The following is an 8,848-nucleotide window of genomic DNA, read 5'->3' on the forward strand; positions in this document are numbered from 1 at the left end:
TACCTATGACAAACTTAATCAGGGCGCGATCAGGTCACCTACTGCTGCCGCGATCTGGCGTAGCTGGGCACCACTAAAGTGCAAGATCTTTGCTTGGCTCGCCGTGCAGCACCGGCTTTGGACATCTGACAGACGGACGCGACATGGGTTGCAGGACAACACCTCGCCTTGCTACACTTGCTTGCAGGAGGAGGACACAGTTGAGCACATCGTGGTGCAGTGTGTTTACGCTCGCCAGGTGTGGCACACGTGTTTCAACTCCCTACAAATCAATGTCCTTCTTCCCAATGACACGGACACACTTGTGGAGTGGTGGCTTGGGGCTCGCTCTGGTTTCCAAGGGAAACACAAGCGAGGTTTTGACTCGGTTGTCATTGGCGCGGCTTGGATGCTGTGGAAGCAAAGGAACGCCAAGGTGTTCAATCGGCCAGAGCAAGTTAAAGACTATAGTGAGCTAGCTAGAGCCATCCTTGATGAAATCCGCGAGTGGTATAATGCAGGTGTGGGTGCGGGTGGATTAGACCGTTTTGTGAGAGATCACACTTGATTTTCTTGTAGGTGGGTGTGAGTGGGTGCTCGGGCGATGGATGTTCGCATCGATCGCACGAATCTTGTAAACTGTCTTTCTCCCTTCTATAAAGATAAGGTACGCTATTGGCGTACTCTCGAAAAAAAAAGTTGATGAGCCCTAAGTTCAATAAAAAAAAGAAAAATAAGTCAAGGTTACCCCTTGCAGGGACTGGGGTCAATTTTGGTGGACTGGGAGTACGTCAAGTCAAGTGGCGCAACGTGTCGCGTGCTGAGCATTCTCCCTGGATTTCGTTCTTCACTTTTTTGTACGCGCTTTCAGGTTTTGGATGAGTATTTTTGTTTTCTTTCGGCTTTTCCTAGGTTTTGGATGGGAAAAAATTACACGAAAAAAATTTGTGCTTGCACGAGAAGCACATAAAGGGGAAACAAATCTGTGCTTTCCACAAGAAGCAAATATCATGGAGGCACAAATTTATTTTTTTGAGAAGCACAATTGTGCTTCTCGAAAAGAGAAAAAATTCTGCTTCCATGAGAAGAACATATTTGCTTCTCGTGGAGGCACTGATTTGCTTCATTGTCGTGCTTTTAAAAAAAACTATGATTCCACAAGAAGCACATTTGCTTCTTGTGAAAGCACAGATTTTCTTATGTGAGAAGCACAACTATGCTTCTAGAAAAAGAAAAAATGTGATGTGCTTCTTTAAAAAGGGAAAAAATATGCTTCCATAAGAGGCATGAATTTGTTTTCGCAAGTTGTGCTTCTCAAAAAGGGAAAAGGGTGAAAAAACCGTAACCATGCTTTCGGCTTTGGTTTTTTCTCTTTCTTTTGTTTCCTTTTCGTTGCCATTTTTTTATTTTTGTTTCTTTATTGCTTTTTGTTCTTTCTTTAGGAGGGGGTGGGTTCTAAAAAAAGTTCGTCGCAACCTATTATTAATTTCAAATATCTTGACGTGAAAATTTCAACAGTGAAATGGTTCGGAATTTGAATGCATGGTTCAAGAGATAAATCATTTTGAATAAACGAATCTACAAGAAAAGGAAAAACTAGCAGGTTGCCACAAATGCACATGATTTCGTGAGAGCACACAGGTCGACCCATCTCAAGTGTGAACCAGACGGCTTTGAGCACTTTTGTTTTCTTTTGTACTCCCTCCGTTCCTTTATATAAGGTGTATTTGTTTTTTGAAAAGTCAAATGAGTGCAAGTTTGACTGAGTTTTTAGAAAAATATATCAACATTCACAATAAGAAATTTATATCATTTGATCCATCATGAAAAGTAGTTTCATATTCTTGTTTTTTTCTGCTTTCTTTTTCTTTTTCCTTTTTCTCACATTTTTTCATAAATTCAACAATTTTCGAAAAAATATATTCAAATCTTGGTAAATTGTTCTTTTTTAGAGGAAAAATAATGAAAAGTTTCAAATTTTCTTTGCGGTCTAATATTATTAGGATTTTAAAATTGTTCACTTTTATCAAAAAAATATTATACAAATTTCAAATTTGGTCAAGACTTTTTAAAATAATGTTCAAACATTTTTAAAATGTTCTTGTTTTAAAAAATTAAATATATCATGCTTAAAAGGACAAATTTGAAAAAAGGATCGCATTTTCAAATTGTGTTCAGAATTATAATAAATTCTTTTTTCAAAAGAAATTTAAAGAGTAACAAATCATGTCTTCATAACATATTCAAGATTTTTCATAAAATATTTACATGTTCAAAAATGTTTGAGATTTTATAATTTTATTCACAATTTAGAAAAAGGCTTGTGTTCCAAAAAGTAATCGCTTTTCCAAAGAAAAATAATAATTTTGAAGTTTCCAAAAATGTCCCGCGCTGCCTATTACCACTTCTGTCCTGGGTTTTTTAGTCCCCCTTGTATTTAGGGTCATATTTTAACCATGATTTTAACTAATAAAATATATGTTATACATAGCGAAAATAATATTCATTGAAAACTATGTTCAAATATGAATCAGCCGGTATAATTTTTGTATACATGCATTGACATTTTATTAGTTAAATCTTTGGTCAAAATTTGGCACGAAATACGAAGGTGGCCAATAAATCAGGACGGAGGTAGCAACCAAACCTCGTTGGCTCAAGTGGCTAGGCACGCACGCTCACTTTTTGGGAAATTTTCGCTGTTCAAAGTTCAAACTAAGGTCGGCCCAGTTGGGGGGCACCTTGTGCGAAGGAGCGCGAGCTGTCGCGTGAGTGACATATATGACCTCTCATGCAGCTTAGACACTGCAACCATAGTCTTCATTTCCCGATTCTCATATCCACACTACTACATGCAACACAAAATTCATCTATGTACATAGCTAGACTATCTACTCGTCATTAGATATGTCGATGACGCCCTTGCAGAAGCCGTCGACCTTGTCGTTATTGGCAGCGAGGTGAATTTCCGGCGCGTCTCTGTCGTCTCCTCGGCAGCAAAGAGCTCCTCACGCGCCATGTCCACCTCGTGGATGTAGCGGCGGCTTCCCTCGACCTCAAGCTCCAACTGGATGGACTCAATGATGGTCTGCTGCTCTGCCGCCTCCTCTACTTGTGCGACACCGAACTCCACCAGCGCATCCTCAATGGTGAATCCGGTCTGCTCCAACGTTATTACATATCGGTAGGCAAACTCAGGCAACGGTAATATCTGTTCCGAGCAGCCATCCTAGGCAAAAGTTATTACACAATGCCTCCTCTAGGCCCATAAAGTGAAGTGATATGTAGTCGAGGCTCGCACATGAGTTACCCCACAACATAATATCAAAACATTGAACTTTACTTAATTTCACATGGTTACTAACAACAAGGTTTCTCCCAAGTCCTCAAGAACCTAACGGACTACTCAGAAGACATCATATAGACATGATCAGTGGAGGTAATGATATGATAAAAAAGTAACATACAAATATTTCACCGATTAAACCTCTAAGCATCAAATGCAAGCAGTAATGTATACCAGGAGGTGATCTCATCAACTAATCTGAAGTAATAGCTCATAGGTTGAAAAGTAGGGTTGGAGACGGATGATGATTGGAGTGGTTCGTGTGGTGATGATGATATAATGATGAATGGAGTCTTGGTGATGTCGATGGCTTTGATTCCCCACCCCAAGAGGAAGGATCCTAGAGAATCAACCCTCTGGGAGGAAAACCTGCTCCGCTCGGTTTCCGCCTCGAAGATAGCGGCGAAAAAATCCGGTAAAAAAGAACTGAGGGTTTCGGGGTAAAATAGAATTAAGGGGTTCCCTGTGGGACCCACCTGCCCTTGTCTCACGACCCAATGCCTGGACGGATAGGCCCCATAGGGGCCTCCTCGGCACATGTATGCCCCTGGCTCTCTTCCCATGAGAAATTTTTAATTATTTTTTCTGTTTTCTTTCTAGCTCCGCAAATATATTTTGTTCACCCTTCCTTATGTTAGTGCTTTTCTACAACTTAACGACAATTTCTCCTCCTCCGATACAATATGCAAAATAAGATAGAAAGGTATGCGAATTTTGTGATAATACATAAAACATGTATAAAAATGAGTAATTTATACTAAGAAATGGTGATGCAAAATGAACGTATCATTGCTCTCAACAAAGTTCTTGCAAAGCATGGTGAGAAAGAACTTCATGAAGAAGCAAACAAAGTGTTTGAACTTATTGACAACTTTCTCAAAGAGCAAGGCAAGAGGGAGTTCTTCAAGAAGCTTCTAGAAGTTTTAGATTTAGAGGCATAACAAGACTAAAGATCATCTCTTGTTGCTGCTCTAGTCTAGCTGGGTAATCTAGTCCTTCTTTCAAACTACTAGATAACCTATTGCGTCATCGGCGCAGAGACCAACTACAGGTTGATCTTGTCCATCTTTTAGCATCTAGTCATGTCTTCACTCTTTTCCCTTTTCGTATTTTAGTATATTCATTTTTCTTGTAGAGTAATATACATTTATTACCAAGGATTGTAAAATTGTTTGTTTCCATTTTTTTAGCTCAATATTCACGCATGGGCATAAAACGACTGCAACCGGGGTCAAGAGGGGTAGTTTGGCCAGTTGCATATCCACCATTAGACATGCAACTACAAGCGTTATAACCCGACTGCAATTTCATGGGCACTAAGCGACTGCAACTAAGGTCGAAGGGTGAGTTGCCAGGCTAGACATTCAACTAGAACCATTGTATTTTGACCGCAACTAGACTGACACAAAGCAACTGCAATTGGGGTCGGTAGGTGGGTTGTCGGGACCTGCTGCATGTCCACCACTAGACATCCAACTGCAAATGTTGTAACCCAACTGCAACTCCACGGGCACGAAGCTACTACAATTGAGGTCTGAAGTGGAGTTGTTGGGGCCAGTTGCATGCCACCAGACATGCAGGTGCAAGTGTTGTAACCCGACTACAACTTCACGGGCACAAAACGAGTGCAATTAGGTTTAACTTGAACTTTTTCCCTACTAGTCACACGCGCATGCCTTGTTGAACACAACGCACCCATGCACAATTACAACCATCACAACACGTGTGCAACTAGTGTCCAGCTGTTTTTTCCTTTTTTTCCTGCTAGTCGCACATGCGTGAGTTGCACGTGACCCACCCATGCAGAATTGCAACTAGTGTCCACATGCGCGAATTGCACATGACCACGCATGCACCATTGCAATTGTGGCAACACGTATGCAACTGGTGGCAACCTTTTTTTTCTTACTAGTCGCATGTGCGTGAGTTGACCACTATGCCCCCGTGCGTAATTGGAAGCGCCTAACTAGAAACTGGACAACTACAACCAAACAATAGTCCGGTGACTCGGATAAATGAGAAATAGTTATGTCTCAACTAGATGAGTTCTAGGCGCTTTTAAGGGATATATGTTTTTGTATAGTTACTACTAAATATACATAGCCTAATGGAGACTACTCACACTTGATGACGGGAGCAAAATACATGATGTTTTATGAATGGAAGGTGAATACTACTGTTTTTTTTTGTGAGAAGCACAATACAAACGCAAAAGCTCACAAACACATATATGCATTCATACCTATAAACACGCGCGCACGCACACACACAATACCCTTATGAGTACGTCCAAGAGACTAAGCTGACTATTGACTTGGTCATCATAGGCGCCTCACTATCCATGAAAACATCACCTTCCACTGAAAGTATATTCCTTTTTCTTGAGAAACCAAAGCGTCAAACCCAAGGTTTGGACTCTATTAGACTTGGGGGTATCACTGCCCTTCTAAGATTGTAACGTAGTACAAGATCATCATGCTGTGTGATCTGCATTGGAAAGAAGGTTCTTGTGGATGCACAGTTAGATGTGTAAATCTGAAATTAGTTGGTTAATGCCTTAATGGAGTATGGGGTGATTTAGCATAGACTTGGTTGGATCTTGAGCCTTTCTATTTGATGGTTCTGCAATGGCATCTCGGCATGTGCAGCGTGTTATTTTCTTACTAGTTGCAAACTGGAAGGCGGTCAGCTTTTTTTTTAAGTCGGCCCTGAAGGATCTCGATTTATATATTAAAAAAAGGAGAGAATAATTCCCTGGTTAATATGCAGAAAACCGGTCACTTTTTTCTATGACAGTGAAGGCGGTGAACAAGTATTTGCTTTCATGAGGCATGATGAACGAGCTGCTAATGCTTTCACCTTTTATTAGAAGTGCTTCGGTACACTCCGAAAACTGCAAAACAAAAAAGGTAGTATTTTTCGTCCATCAAAATAAATCAAAAGATTTCGGCTCAAAAACAATCAAAAGATCAACTCCCAATTGTATAATTAATTAGTTGATTTAGGCCTATAATAACAACCAAAGCATGTTAATTAATCACCATATTACAGTGCCAGCAACTTGGATAAATGGTTCGATAAACATTTACACAGATGCATAACTACACGTTAGAGTAATAACTTGCATAGATGGGTTCTCCAAGTACAGATAGATAGATCTGCTGTCTATCATCCTTTGCGTAGCTATCTGCTTCGTGCCTTCATCCAACCACCATTGCCGTGGCGTTCTTGGGCTGGCCGCGGGCACGGATCGTCGGGGGCGGGGGCGTGTAATCGACGTACGGCCTGGGGAGCTCGACGTAGCCCTTGGTGAGCAGGTCGACGCGCATCTTGGCGACGAGGAACCGCGAGTTGTCGGGGTCATCCCTCTTCTTCTCCGGCTTCATCTCCCCGTCCAGCATCCGCCTCCGCTCACCCAGCCACACGAGCGGATCCACCCCGGCGGGCGGGTAGTCGTCGGCGGAGAAGCTCAACAGCCAGTTGGCGTACTCGAAGGTGGCGATGATGCCCTTGTCGTCCAGGCGAACCATGCCCTGGGCGGTCGGGGTCGCGGTGGAGGGCGTGGACTCCCTGATGACCCTGTCGACCGCATGGTACAGCTGAAGCTCGTCCAGCGCCGCCGCCTCGGGGAAGGTTAGCAGATTGGACTTGATCCTCTCCCGCCGCATAGCGAGGACGGCCGGCGAAGGGGGCGCCTCACCCGCCCGGGCTTTGGGAAGATCGACGGAGCCGGGTGCCTTCCTTTTGGTGCCGGCCATCGGTGGGTTGATCTACTGGCTACTGGGCACTGGCTCGCCGCGGAAAGTGGGACGGATTTTTGGGCGGCGGCGGCGGTGGTCGTCTCGATCTGTATAAAACCAGGAACCTAAGGACCTTTTTTATTCGAGGAGAGATCGACTCGGTGTCCGTGGTCCGTCGCCGCGATGGACTCCCGGACCAGGCTTCAGCTGGGCCAGGCCCACGATCTAAATTTTCTGTAAAGTTAATGTCCGATAGGGGATTATCACCGGTTAGAGCATCTCCAGATCGCCCCCTGAGAGCGCACCAGCGCTAAACCGCGCGCTGGGGGCGTGATGCCCCCAGTCGTGGCGCCCACTTTTTTTGAAAAACTTAAATACGGCGCAAACACGGCTCAAATTTAACACAAACATCGGCGAGTTCGTTCAAATTTAAACATATTTTACAAAAAAAAAAAAACTACTAGGGGCTGCTCCTCGCCGTCTCCATCGCCGCTCCTCGCCGTCTCCCTCGCCGCTCCTCGCCGCCCGCCGCCCGCCCTTGCAGTTCTACATGCCGAGAAGGCTGTAGAACCGCGTGTAGTCGCCGCCGCCGTCCCTGTTGCATCCCTCCCCTGATTGGCGCGGCGGGTTGGACGGTCCGGGGGCGTCCTCGTCGTCGTCGCTGTCGAGGATCACGACGCCGTGCTCGCGCCCACGTTTGCGGGCTTCTATCTCCTCCGGGGCCCGGCGCTACCGGACCATCTCGTCGCGGTAGTAGTCGTCCCGCGCCCACTGTAGGCCTCCTCGTCGGAGAAGCCGCGCCGGGCTATCTCCTCGTACTCCGGGGGGAGGCCGGGCTCCGGCTTGGGCTCGACGAGGACGAAGCGGCCGGAGGGGGGGTGGAGTCGCCGATGCGGACGCCGGAGCTGCGGGTGCGCGCGCTGACAGGCGTGTCCTGGGGCTCCGGCTTGACGGGGCGGAGGCAGGGAGAGCCGGACGAGCGGCCGGACGAGGAGGAGGACGCCCCGGCCCGCTCCATGCGCCTCGGCGTCCAGGAGCTCCCACGGCGGCGTGAGAAGGACGGGGGAGAGGGGTACTAGAGGCGCGGCGTGTTGCCGCCCTCGATGTACTCGAGGACGGCCTCCAACGTGCGGCCGGGCACGCCCCACCACCGCCGCCGGCCCTCGGAGTTGAGCCTGCCGGAGGGCACGACGCCGTTCGTCGCCTCGAGCTGTTCGGCGTGGCGGCGGCGGAAGTAGGGCTCCCAGAGCGGGCAGTCGGGGGTGTACCGCGGGCCTTCCCTCGCCGCCCGCGGCAGGGACGCGCGGATACGTGCGATCTCCGCACGCCGCGCCGCCCCGGTGGGTGGTGGTGGCACCGGCACGCCGCCGGCGCTGATCCTCCACGCCCCGGGCACCCGCATGTCCGGCGGGACCGGGTACTCGGCCTCGAAAAGGAGGCGAGCCTCGTCCTCGCGAAGATGGCGGCGCCCGAAGCCATTCGCCGCCGCGCCGTCGCCTGGGAAGCGCTCGGCCATTCTTCTGAACTGGAGACGGCGAGAGGAGGCGAGGGAGGAAGGGGGAGAAATGGGCGCGTCGGCGGTGGAGGATCTGGGCGTGTCTCCGGCGCGCTGGTGGTCGGCTTATATAGGCGGAGGCGCCGCGTAGTACGCGTGGCCGGCGCGTTACGCGTGGCGGGCGAGGGGACGCGCTTCGCCCGGCCTTCACTGCGCCGCCCGTGAGGCATCAATGGAGGCTGACCGGCGCGGCAGCGCGCGCAGCTTTGGCATTGATTCGCCGCGGGG

Source organism: Aegilops tauschii, chromosome 6 (genome assembly GCF_002575655.3).
Source record: "Aegilops tauschii subsp. strangulata cultivar AL8/78 chromosome 6, Aet v6.0, whole genome shotgun sequence".
Classification (NCBI taxonomy): Eukaryota; Viridiplantae; Streptophyta; class Magnoliopsida; order Poales; family Poaceae; genus Aegilops; species Aegilops tauschii.